At 35.4% G+C, this 13,309-nt stretch overlaps 1 pseudogene; it reads left to right on the plus strand.

Annotated features, from left to right (window-relative positions):
- Window positions 1-7,310: 7,310 nt before the first annotated feature.
- LOC125205724 lies at window positions 7,311-8,920 on the plus strand (annotated as a pseudogene).
- The last annotated feature ends 4,389 nt before the right edge of the window (window positions 8,921-13,309 follow it).

Raw genomic sequence — 13,309 nt, forward strand, 5'->3', positions numbered from 1 at the left:
TTATTCATACATTCTTATGTAACTTTGATGAGATGTTATTTTCCAATTATTAAATCCAATATATATGCATGAGATCATTTTCATTGATGAGGGGGATATGGACCATACAGTTGGATCCATCTAGGGTTCATTAAGAAGAAAATGAAACATTCTTGTTGAAGAAATTTATAGAGCATGGCAACTTTATTAGGATGGAAAATGATGGTGGCCAGTTTTTTTCTTCCACCTAATTTCAGAACATAAATTAACTTTTATAGATCATAATTTGTACGTTTATTTGGTATCATATACTCCTAGATGCATTTATAGTCTGACATAGAAGATGGGATTGATTTAAAATAAAAAGTGAATTATTACAAAATTGTTCCCAAAAGCATGCTCCAACTCCTCGATTGATTGGGGTAGTGAGAGAAAAATTTAAATTAGATAAATTACTACTGTTAGAAAGTATGTACTTTTTCCAAATATGTGTATATTTCTTGTTTAACTTTTAACAATGGGATTAGAATTTTAATATATTTATTTAGAGGGATGTTATGTCACATAATTTATGAAAGAATCACTTTCTTTAAGTATGTTTTAGCATTATTTATACACTTTACTTTTATTATAAAAAGTAAAACTGTTATTGACATTATTAATGTTATAAATTATATAGAAATCATAGCTTATTTTTGTTTTATTTATTTATTTATTTTAAATAATAGAAAAAATAAATTTAAATTACATTAATTTTTAAATAATTTATTGAATTAATGACATCAAGGATAATTTTGAAATAAAGACTAGAATAGATGCATAAAAAAAAACATAATACAATAAGTATTTAACAAAAAATTTTTTAAATTACATATATTTAAATGCTAGACTATTTAAAAAATTGTGATAAATTTTATTTATTCTTGATACTTATGTAAATTCCTCACTATAGCTTCCATCACATGTGTGGCTTAAAAGAAGATTCATCCTAAATTAGAGGGCGGGGATGTGGGCAGAAAAGGGAAAAAGGGGGACCCAAATAAAGGGGCCTTAAATATTGGACCATTCTCACTAATACACTTTCCAACAAAATCTAAAAGGACCAACATCCTCTCTAATGCCCCATTCTCCAAAACCCACGACCACCCTTTTCCCAAAAGTCACATTTTTCTTAATTAAAAAAAAACCAACCATATAAAATTTCAAGAATTTCGTTCCCCAACCCCCCCTTTAGACATCTAGGCTAGAATAAGACCGGAACAAAAATTTTTGGGTTAGAATTTCCCCCAAATTTAAAAATTTAAACCCCAAATTTTTTAAAAACATACTTAGGGGGGAGACTAACCAATTGCAATTTTGGTTAAAATTTTCCCCCCGAGTTAAAAGTGTAAATCCCTTTTTATTAAAAAATACTTAGGGGGGAGACTAACCAATTGCAATTTTGGTTAGAATTTCCCCGAGTTAAAAATGTAAACCCCTTTTTATTAAAACATATTTAGAGGGGAGACTAACCAATTGCTATTTATTTGGTGTCCATAGTTACTCAACCCCTTTGATCTAAAGTTGGAAGAAAATGTTGTTTCCCTTTAACCAGGGGCCACTTTTTCTTTCATATATTTCAAAGGGCATAATCTAAAGCGAATTCCCAATTCTCAACTCGCCCTCACATGTGAGTCATTTATTTGATAATATCTTAACCCCATCTCTTATATGTCACTTTTAATGACACATTAAACGGGGGAAATTGGCCTGTTTTTATATCAAAGAAATTAGATTCGGGTTAAATTGCATTAGATTTTATGAAGATTAGGTAAAAATTCTAAAATTGAAACGCTTTTTGATACATGAAAAAACCCAAACCCCTAGAAAAATTTTTTCCCCAAAAAAATCAGTTGGTGATATGGGTAGGGTTTACGGAGTAGAGTATTAAAGTTAATTTTTTTTTAATTATATATTTTTTTTTTTATGTGGGACGATTTAGGGGTAATTTTTGGGAAAAATTTTTTAATGCTAACTAATGGGGTGCTCTAAAAACATATATTTTATTTTTATTCCAAAACCACATTCAATTGTATGGCAAAGATGGTCACTAGTTAGTAGCTCTTTCCCAAATATGTTTATCAATCTTACACTATTGATCTTTGTATAATTATCAACACTAACAAAAAGAAGCATACTCATATATACATATCAGGGGAATCCCTTTTCCCTTTTTCCCTTTTAAATCAAGTGAAAATTCCATTAGCAAAAAGGGGTGGTATAGGCCTCCATAAAAGATGATTGAAGGGTGAAGGGGGCCACCATCAAATGGAGTGCTTCAAGAATCATGGGGTTTGTTCATTGTAAGCTCTAGGGGGGGGCATTATACATTGTACGCCCAAAAAAATGGGGAGAATCATATGATGAAGATAAAAAAATAAAAAAAAAAATAAAGAAACTCAAATTAAAAAAAGAAAGTAAGAATGATTTTTGGGGGCCAAAAAGACTGATTTTTGCATAGTAGAAAGGGTGCAAAATGCTAATACAAAGAATCCCATCATTCCAAAACCCCCTTTTAAAAGAACACAAGAAATTAAACAAAAAAGACAAGGCAAAGACTACTATATCTAGGAGGAAAAAAAAATACAAATTTCAATGAAAATAGGGGGGATTGAAGGAAAAATTTCCCAAAGTTGCTCGAGGAAAAAAAAAGGGGAACAAAAAATCTTGTAGTAAAACATAAGAAAATACAATATAAGGTGAGGTTAGTACTACTTAACAAAAAGTACTACTACAAATTAATCAATGTTTTCAATTCAAGCCAACCTGGTATTACCACACAATGAATTTCAATCTAACATCATAAATAAGATTAAAAAAAAAGGGCCCAAGATATAAATAAATGTACATACACAACTTTAGAAATTTTTTATCTTTTTTTTCCTTTTTTGTTTCCTCCCCATCTCCACATAACCAAAAATTTGAAAACCATTTTTGTTGATAAAAAAAAGCCCTTCTTCTCCCTCTCCCCCCCAAAAGACAATTTCATCTCCTAATTTTCCCTTTTTTCTTTTTTTTTTTTTCCTTCCCCTTTAAAAACTAAAAAAAAATGGCAGATTACTAACCCCACCCCTTTCCCCTATAGGAAACACTCATCATTCCCCCCAACAATCCTTTTCAACCTTAGAAACCGGATTTTCCCAAAATTTTATTTTCCTTCCTTCCATTCCTCCCCCTTCTCTCATCCTCCACCAATTTAAATTTTTACAATCTTGAACTATTCTCCTCCTCCATCCCCCTTTTAAAATTTTAACCCCTTCTTTCATCCCTCCTTCCGGGGTGGATGCTTCTTCAACCAACTCTGTCAATGGCTTCTACAACTTCCTCACCAGGCATAGACTTATCCAACGAGCTTTTCTATCGAAAAAACTTCATGTCAATACAATTTCTCCAAAGAGCCTTCCCTCCTAAGATCCTCCCACAATCAGCTCACCATTTTGGGCCAAAACCCAATTTCCCGTGGGTGAGAAATGGTTTTATGAATACATGGATGAAAGCTCCAAGTTTGGGAGGTTTGCCAAATCCTCAAAACAGGGATTTCTGGGATGGAAAACTACTACCCGCCGGCCAAACATCATCTCCTCCCTCGACAGCCATCGCCATTTGAGCCCCCCGCTCTCCCGCCGGGGAACCACAGCCCCTAAAAAACCCCAAAACATGGAAAAGATTGGATTTTTATTAACTGCGGCATTTCGTCGAACAGTTGATCCGCGCGATTTCAGGATGCAGGAGAGAGGCGGTAGGGATTCAGGGGGGAAAAACCCGGGCACTAACGGGAGGAATTCCCCCTTTTCCCCCCAAATTCCCACGCGAAACGAGCCGCGGCTGCACGGATTCAACGGATTCCGCGGCGTCCTCTACCCATGAGGAATGGAGCCCCGCTCCTACCGACGATTCTCTTCAACGGATTGGGCTATTTCTGGCCGGGAAAAACAGGGACGACGACGTCCTGTTTCGGATCGAGCCTCACGGTGTCGACGGCGCGGCTGCAGCGGCGGGTGGCGGCGGAGATCGGTAACACGGCGGCGCGGGGGGGGGTCCTGATGTACGAATTTCCCCCGCTCGAAGGCGGCGGGAGGAGCTGAGGGCGGAGCTGGAGAAGCGGAGCGCGCAGGGGATAATCGTGGGGGGGGAATCGGAAATCGGGGTTAGGGGGAGAGTGGAGAATCTGAAGGGGGAATTTTTAGAAGCGGGGCGGAGAATATCGTTGGGCAGCTTGATGATTTCTTCGATGATATTGTTGAAGGGAGGAAGAAGCTCTTGGGTTTATGCAGCCATAGGTAGAGAAAAATTGGGGGAAAAAAACTTTGGGGAAGAAAAGGGGGGAGTTTTTTTTATTTTTTTTTTTTAATTTGAAGAAATGGGAAGAAGAAAAAAGGGGAAAATGAAAAAAAGTAAGAGTAGGTTAGATTAGTAGCTTCTTGTTGTAATTTATGTTTGTCTAGTTTTTTTCCCATTTTCCCCTATGTTGTTTCTTATTGTATTTTAGTATATATCGTAAGATGTTGAAAAATTATTTTGAAAGTAGAAATTTTTGGGTTTCTACTAAATTTTGCCAAGAATATTTGGTTTTTATGGGGTTTTTTCTTTGATTAAAGACAATTAATGACAAAATTTTAAATTTCCAAAAAAAATGAATAGAATGCATAAAAGTAAATGATTAGTCTCAAGTTTATCGTATAGTACTTGTTTTTTTAGTATGATCATTTCACGATGAGTTCTCGTGGTCCGTTATTATTAATATTAGTACTATATTCGGTCATAAAAAAAAAAATTGCATGTTTTTAATTCATCTGCCTTCCCAAAAATTTAAATTTTACAAAAAATGAATTTATTTTCCAAATTATATACACGTGTCACATTTAACCAAAAAACCTACTATTTTTTATACTTTTTTGATATATCTCTCTCATATTTTATTTTTCATTAAACTTGTGTTGAATCAATTAATTTTTGATAGATGAATGAAGTATTATTTTTTTTAATTTAATAATATTAGATTTTAGTACTACTAGTTTTGATTTTTGAGTATTAGTTTTTAAACTTAGAGAAGTAGATTTTTGAGAGTAAAGTGTATTTGAAATTGGATTTTTTCACGATCTTAAGACGGACAAAGCAAGATATCGTTAACATGTTTTTTTATACTTTGTTTTAAAAGAAGCAAACCACATTTGTGTCAAGGATTTCGTTAAAAGTTGTGTTCGACTTAGAGCTTGTCGAATAAAAACCAACCCCATAGTGCGATTTATGCCAAGTGCAAACGGGGGATTTGATTAAGGGCCCAAATAGGCCTTTTCTATTGACATCCCCAAAAAAAGGAAAAAAATTATTAAGAAATCTGCACAAAAAAAAAAACAACATTTTTTAAATTCAAGAATGAGGCTTCAATTTTCCCAATTTAATTTGAAAGAAAGTTGAGCTGGAAATGCCCACAAAAACCCAGAGCAGATTTGAACCAAGCAAAAAACAAATTTTCCTGTTTATGTTTCTGTTTCCCATAAAAAGAGAGCAGTGATAAAAGTGGAATGGAAGCTTCTTTATTACACAAACAAGGGAGAGGGGGCAAAAAAAAGGGCAAATCTTTATCATTATTTTACCACAAGTGGGTTTTCTTTTTTTTTTCAAAAAATAAATTAAAATCAATTTACTACACTTGGTAGGTGTGACAATAACTGCTAATTCCAGTAGAATAAAAATGATGAAAGTGGAGTTGGGACAGTAATAAAAATGGGTGTTGGATTCCTGGATTTGGCATTAATGCCAAATGCAAATTCATTTTTCATTTTTTAGCACTCTGTGAAGCTTTTGTCTGTTCCAGTTCAACTTGACAGCAATGGATTTGATGATGAAAGTACTGTCTTCTCAGAAGTCAGAACCCTTTCTCTTCTCTCTCACACACACACAAACAAAGGGACAAGAAAAGAAACACACATACATCAATTCCAAGAGTAATTTTGTTGGCATTGTCTTCCTCTTTATGGAGGGCAGCATTATAGTAATAACACTAAACTGAAAAAGATTGTTTTGGAGTCACTTTCTTCACCTGCTAACCGGATCTCATGCTTTTTGTCGCTTGCCGGAAATTCATGCACTACCTCTTTTTAAATCACTGCTTAATTAAAAATTCCTATAATCTTAGAGTCAAAACATGGATCATAACTACAAAATAATAAAATAAAATGTCTAAATTGACTTCTTTGTTAATCAATGGCCATATTATGTCTTCTAAATATGGTACTATACAAGATTTAATAAGGCTTTCCTTATCGATTCCAAAAATTTAATTCTTTATGTTACCTCATCAACTTAAATAAATTGTTGCCAAGAATGATCTCAACAACAAAATCCTACTACCAGTCTATCAGATGAAGAGTGAAAGAAATTCCTCAAAAAAGAAGAGAAGTAAACATAATTACGAAAAAAAAAAGAAATCCCCACACTTAAACAAATCGTATACTCCTTGTTTATGAGAAGCTATCTGATTTAATTAATTTAGTAGCCAATAGGCAATATGCTATTATTATTTGATTTATTTAGTACTCCTACTAGTATATACGAAAATAAAAAAGTCCAATATAATTGTTTAAAGTGAAGCCCATTTTTGTTAGTTAAAAGCCCATCCCATTTATGTTCGAAAGCGTGATGTACCGATTTAGAATTTCTTTTATGGTAAATTAAAGAAAAAAACATAAGGTTTGATTGTAATTGAGGCCCACGACTTTCATCGTCTTCGTCATATGAACAGAACCCGTCGTCTATCTATCTACGCTTCTTGTTTCCGCCATTTCCTCTTCATTAGGCCGCAGGTATGTTTCTTACGAAGAGGTGTTTTGCAATTTTTCACAAATTATGCAGTAGCTACAGTGCTACCCCATATTTGAGTAGCAGCTGTTCAAAATGGGGGATTTGAGATGCGTTATGATTGAGGCTGTTTTTAACTGGACTCGAGACTAAAATTTAATACCAATCCCTAAGTGTTATGTCTTTGGGAAACATTATTTTGAGCAGAATTTTTCATTAGCTGATATCCCCGCTGGGATTGATTTTTTATATTTTTCTTTGATGTTAAGACCCTTTTTTGCATTTCTCACTTATTATTTGGAGGGTAAGCATATTACGAAGTGAGTTGGGTTTTGTTGAGCAAGCTTTGTTGATTGATAGTGAAAACATTGAGCTAGTCAAATCTTTCACAAGACGTTTCTATGACCATAGAGACTTGTTCAAAGTGATGTCTCTACATATACTACACTTGGACAGCAATCCCGATCACCGGTATTTCAAGAAACTCCTAAATCTCTCTCCAAAAATGAAACCAGATTTCTTCAAATATCTCCCATCAGAAATCAGCACAAACATCCTTTCCAGACTCCCTCTTCGAACCATCGCCATAAGCAAGTGTGTCTGCAAACCATGGCTCCGTCTCTAACAACAGATGACTTCATCAAATCCCATCTCGCTAAATCCGACCCCTGCCTAGCTCTCTCCACGCCAGAAGAACACTCAACCTCACTCGCAGTCTACCAACTCAACGACCATCAAAATCTCAATCACCACGATCTTCATTACAATCCACTCACCAAGTTTGATTTCCTCACACCTCAACTATAATATGCTCCGCCAACGGCCTTCTTTTTCTACGGGGTTCCGGTGAAACTCATTATGTATGCAATCCAATCACCCGTCAACACACCGAGCTCCATTGCCCTCAAGAAATAATCAAACCATATCGAAAGGTAGTCAATGGCTTCTATATTTCTTTAAGTTTTTCTTTTGGTCAAAAATATATTTTTATTTTAGCTACTTCTTAATTTTTTTTGCGTCTGTCCCTGGCTCCCTGCAGATAGTAAACTATCCCGAGATTCTTGGGATTCTCGCTACGCTTATCCACATTTTGTCAGTTATGGATTTGGCGTGAGCAAAGTAAGTGACCAATATAAAGTGGTTCGGATTTACCTCGACTCCGTCATAGTTCATGGAAACAATGGAAGCTTCTCAGGTAGAAGGGTGATACCTAAAGCTGATTGCCACGTCCACACTCTAGGAACAGGGCAGTGGAGGCGGGTGGAGCCTGGTCCCCTCCTTCTCGAGTACACTTATCGCTCCACATGCGTGTTCCTTACGGTAATCTTCACTGGGTAGCATCGGACAGCGATGAGAAATTGTGGATTTCCTGCTTTGATCTTGAAACGGAGAGCTTCAGCTACTTGTCGATTCCTCCCATTTTTCAAGAGAGCTTTGAGCTCGTGCCGGGTTTGTCTACTTTGGGGGAGTGCCTGTGTTTGTGTGATCAGACTATGGAAGAGGAGACTGTGATTTGGGTGATGAAGGAGTATGGTGTCGAGGAATCTTGGACGAAAGAGTATACGATGAGGTTGAACGACGGAGATGAAATTTATGTTGAAGGGTGGGAGCTTGTTTACCCAATCAAAGTTTTTGAAGATGGTGATATTTTGATGTTGGTCGAAGACACCCAACTCTTGTACTACTCCGCCAAGAATGAGACGGTTGGACAGGTTGGAATCGTTGGTGCAGCTTCTGGCTCCATTCTTTTCACTCCCACTTTTCTCTCACTCAAAAGTTTGGGAGTGGAGAGTGTTGTTGAAGAGGTCAGGAATGAGTTGGAAGAGTCTATGGGGAACCAGGAGACGGAACCTGTGCTGAATTACGACAAGGCGAGTCCAACGCCTTCGTCGTCGGTCAGGAAAAGAAGGTCCTCGCGCCGAACACGGCCACGGACCAAGTACGGAACACCGTGAAGCAGAGGGTTTGGTGGTCCGATGATGAGGAGGAGGAAGATGGTTTAAGGTAGTGTATTAGGATAATTTATCGCTTGCTTTTAAATGGTACTATATTAATGTAGAATTATGACAATTTTCCACCGTAATTTTACTGATTTTTGACAGATTTAGAAGTTAAATGAAGTTATTTTCGTTTTATTTAAATTGAGTTTGTGATGTTTTAATGGTTTAATAGTAAATTCAGTGGTTGAGAGTAGCATAGTTGCAGAAGTATTCTCAATTTCGTTGCTACATTGTATTTGGTGAAAGAATCTGTGATTTGTTTAGAAATTAGAATGGCCTTGATAACGATGTATGATCTCAGTTTGCAGATTAGAGTTGATTATTGGCTAATATTTGTTTGATTCTGCAAAACTGGAGTTTAAAGCTTTCATGTTCTTCATTGAGTGTTCTTCGTTGAAAATGAGGCTTCTAGGAATAGGTTTCTCACATTTCCTTGAACATCTGCTTCTAGTTTGTGTATAGTCTCAGAATTAGATTCAAGCACAACTCCAACCTAAACTTTGTATAGTCTCATAATTAGATTCGTGCGAAACTGAATTAGAAAGAGAAGAAGGCTTTGTTTCTATTTAGTTTTTCAAGAATAATAATTTTAATAGACGTTTTTTCTTTTTTAAATTGTTGTATTCTCAAATTCTATTGTACTAGTAATAAATTAGTGAGATACTTAATATTTAAGATCATAATTATAAAAATTTTGACCACTTCTGGCCAATCCTATAATTTAGAAATTAAAATATAACATCATAAATGTTTAATTTTCAAAATTGTCTTAAAATGTTTGAAATAAAAAGTAATACTATTAATATAATGTGACAATAAAACATCGTTGGATAAGATGATGTCATTTTATTTAGTAACCACATCGATTTATCTGAAATGATGTAGTTTTATGTTAGATCAGTTTCGATTTTCCATTATAGGATGGTTTCTAAAAGAAATAAAAAGTACTTCCTTCATCAAGGGATAATTGGTCACTTTGGAGACGAGTTTAATCGTAATGAAAATGGGTTGAAAAAGTTAAATGAATGTGGTCCTACCTTTATATATTAATTTTATAATAAAATATGAGTAGAAATGAATTATGGATATGGATCCACTACCAAAAATGGTAAAAGTGAAGTGGACAAATTATTGAGACGGATCGAAATGGAAAATTGGACTAATTATCCAGACGGAGGAGTACTCCATAATTTGCGTTTCAGTTTTTAGTATTATTTAAATAATTATTATCCCTAAATTCTTGTATATTTGCTTTTTCAAAGAAACTCGTGGCATTTGTTCCTGAAAAAGAAAGAAAGTAGTACACATTAATTTCACTTGCATAAGCCAATAGGGGACTGACATCCACTTTATAATTTATATGAACTTATTGTCGTTGAATTCCTATTTCACTGAATTTAAATTCATTGACTACCTCTTTTAATAAATTAATTATTAATCTAGAAATTACGTTAATAAAATCTCACGGTCGTCTTGATTTATAGAAGTTCACATTTTTTTTGTTTTAATTTTGAAGTTTCGAAGTTGTATTGTAATAGTAATAATTACTTTACTTTACCTAAAAACATACTAGTAAGAAAAGAAAATACTCGAAAATAGGAGTATTAATTCCAACCTAACCGTTACCACTCACCAGTCACAACCGCTACAAAAATTTTAGCTGAATCCTATCGTAATCGTTCCATTTTTATATTCGCGGAAGCACGCCGCCGCCGCCGCCCTACTTATTGGAAATCTGAAATCACGGCGGAGCAGGTAAGTTTTCCGGGTCGTAACATCTCGCAGCTCTGCTCGTTCATTTTTCTCGACGTTATTTTTCAGATTTGATTTTGGTCTGAGCTATATGATTCTGGATTCTTCTATATGCTTAGCTCTCATTGTTTATTCGATTGCGTTTTTTTGGATTTATGGCAAGATAATTTTGAAGAAATGTTGCTGATTCTGTTTTAACCGATTAGGGTTGCTTATTACGCCCAATTTTGATTTGGTATTTTGTTTAAAGGCCTAGCCCTAGCTTGAAGCGATTTGGTGTTAGAAATTGATAAGATACCAAACGTACGTTTAATTTCTTAGATCCACACTCTAATACTGCTGCTGTCTGTTCTTTTTAGGTAGAGAAATGATGAATAAATTGGGATAACATTTGCAGACTACAGTGATCTGGATATTTAGTTCTTAATCTCATTTTATGGACTAAAGCCAGAACAAACTCGAAATGAGGAAAGAATTCTTTGCGAATTTACCGTTAGAAATCACCACTGATATCCTCTCGAGACTCCCCTAGAGCTGTTGTTAGCTGCAAGTGTGTTTGCAAGTCATGGCTGAAGCTGCTCAACTCTCACGAGTTTGTGAAGTCTCATCTTTCTAAGTCAGTCCGGGGATGGCTGTTGTCCGGTCTTGTGTGGAGTCTAACTCGTCGAAGTTTTTGAATTTGAAGACAGCCTTGATCTTGAACACCATCATCTCCGCTACAGATTGGTCACCAAGTTTGCTTTCCTTTTGCGGAAGTGATACGAGGTTCAGCTAATGGGTTGCTATTTCTGACCGGTGACCAACCTTCTGATCTTTACATTTGCAACCCTATAACACGGCACTACATCAAGCTCCGCCCAGACGTGGACTCGGTCTACTCGTTATCTCAAATCGTTGCGTATGGATTTGGAGTGTCCAGGGTGACTGGCCAACAAAAGGGCGGTTAGGATTGTCTACGACTATGATCTAGAAACAGAGGATTCGCTTAGAGTTACCAAATCTCAATGTGAGGTATACACTCTTGGAACACGAACATGGAGAAGCGTCATACCTGGTGCCCTGCTAATGTATGATACATTTGGGATATTTCTTAATGGAAATCTTCACTGGTTGGTGGTAGATCCAAATGCCCCATCACAGATTTCTTGCTTTGATCTTGAAACAGAGTTTTTCACCACCTTCTCTCATCCTCCTCTTTTGGCGAATGGAGGGTTTGTGGGAACCTATCAGTTCTGGCAGGTAGCCTATGCTTATGTGATAATTCATCCGAAGACAAAATTGTCATCTGGGTGATGAGGGAATATAGAATTCGAGACGACTTGGGCAAAGGAGTACATCATCAGCAAAGATCCCGATCTTTGTGGAGCTTATGTGCTTGTTTTCCCTATCAAAGTTTTCGAAGATGGTGACATCTTGATGGAGTGTGAAGACTTTGTCCTGTTCTACTACTGGACAAGACTAAAACTACGCATAAGATTGAAATGTTCGAGGCTCGTGGCGGAAATCATTCCCGGATCGATGCAATCCTCCACACCCCGAGCTTTATGTCGCTGAGAGGTTTCGAAATGGAGGACGTGAATTCGTTCTGAGCTCGAAGCTTCTTACTTAAGGTAGCATATTCGTATTAGTTGTAATATGCTCAGACTTCAGGATGCGCAATGTATTTGTTCTAATAATCCAACTAAATTTTTATTATTAGTCCAGATTCATTTTAGAATAGATTTTTTGTAAATAAAGTAATTAAAAAGAGATGAGTGAACTAAAGAAATGAGAAAAATATCGTTCGACTTTAATATGGGATAAAACTTTAGAGTAGTACATTTATCTCCACTCACCTAAAGAAAGATAGCAGGGTTCGGAAAAAGCAAATTTGAAGAAGAAATGAAGAATAGTCCACAACTTTAGCATCTGTATAAAGTAAAATTGTCGGATTAAATTGATAACAGTACATAGACTACACAAAAAATCCAAATGTGATCAACAATGATTGATGTATTATAATGTTTTTTTATCAACTTTTCTGAAATCATGACTGTCCTTCTAATTAGATACTCCATATAGTATGGTGAAATATGGATATGATGCTACGTTAATAAAGTTAACCATCATCAAATAAGTGATATTACAAATTAGTGAGTGGAATGCAACTTTAGTGAAAAGCAAAGACTGCTATACTCATCAATGTTCTTCTGGTTAACAATTAATACAGAAACACATGATGCACGATCATATAATATATAGTAGTACTACTAATCTTTTCCTTTTAAAAAGGAGCATAGGCTCCACCAATCAATTCTTTTCTTATTTTTGTACGTAAAGTTATTGTATTATTGTAGTATCCATCACCAGGTCCGATACTAAGAAAATTATCATTTCGAATTCTCAAACTCAAATTTAGAAAATTTAGCTTTCACTAAGTTTTTTAGTAATTGATTGTTGTTTCAGGTGTAATTTGGGAAAGAACAACTGTCGTAATTTCTGCGTGATTGTGACTTTATCAAAGTACAAATTATATAGAATGTTAAATCAAACAATTTTCAGCGCGCAGCTACAGCTACATAAATCCACAGCCAAACTTAAAAAGAGTTCTATGCTGACACAAAATTTAGATATGCTTCCGTTAGTACGATAAAATGACTTAGCTAAAAATTGTGCAGCCAAGTCGTTAACTTCACTCCCCAATCATTGTTACTAAATTAAGTTACTATTTTGAGTAAACTTTAAATCATGTCTCTCAA

The sequence above is a fragment of the Salvia hispanica genome, chromosome 2 (genome assembly GCF_023119035.1).
Source record: "Salvia hispanica cultivar TCC Black 2014 chromosome 2, UniMelb_Shisp_WGS_1.0, whole genome shotgun sequence".
In the NCBI taxonomy this organism is placed as follows: domain Eukaryota; kingdom Viridiplantae; phylum Streptophyta; class Magnoliopsida; order Lamiales; family Lamiaceae; genus Salvia; species Salvia hispanica.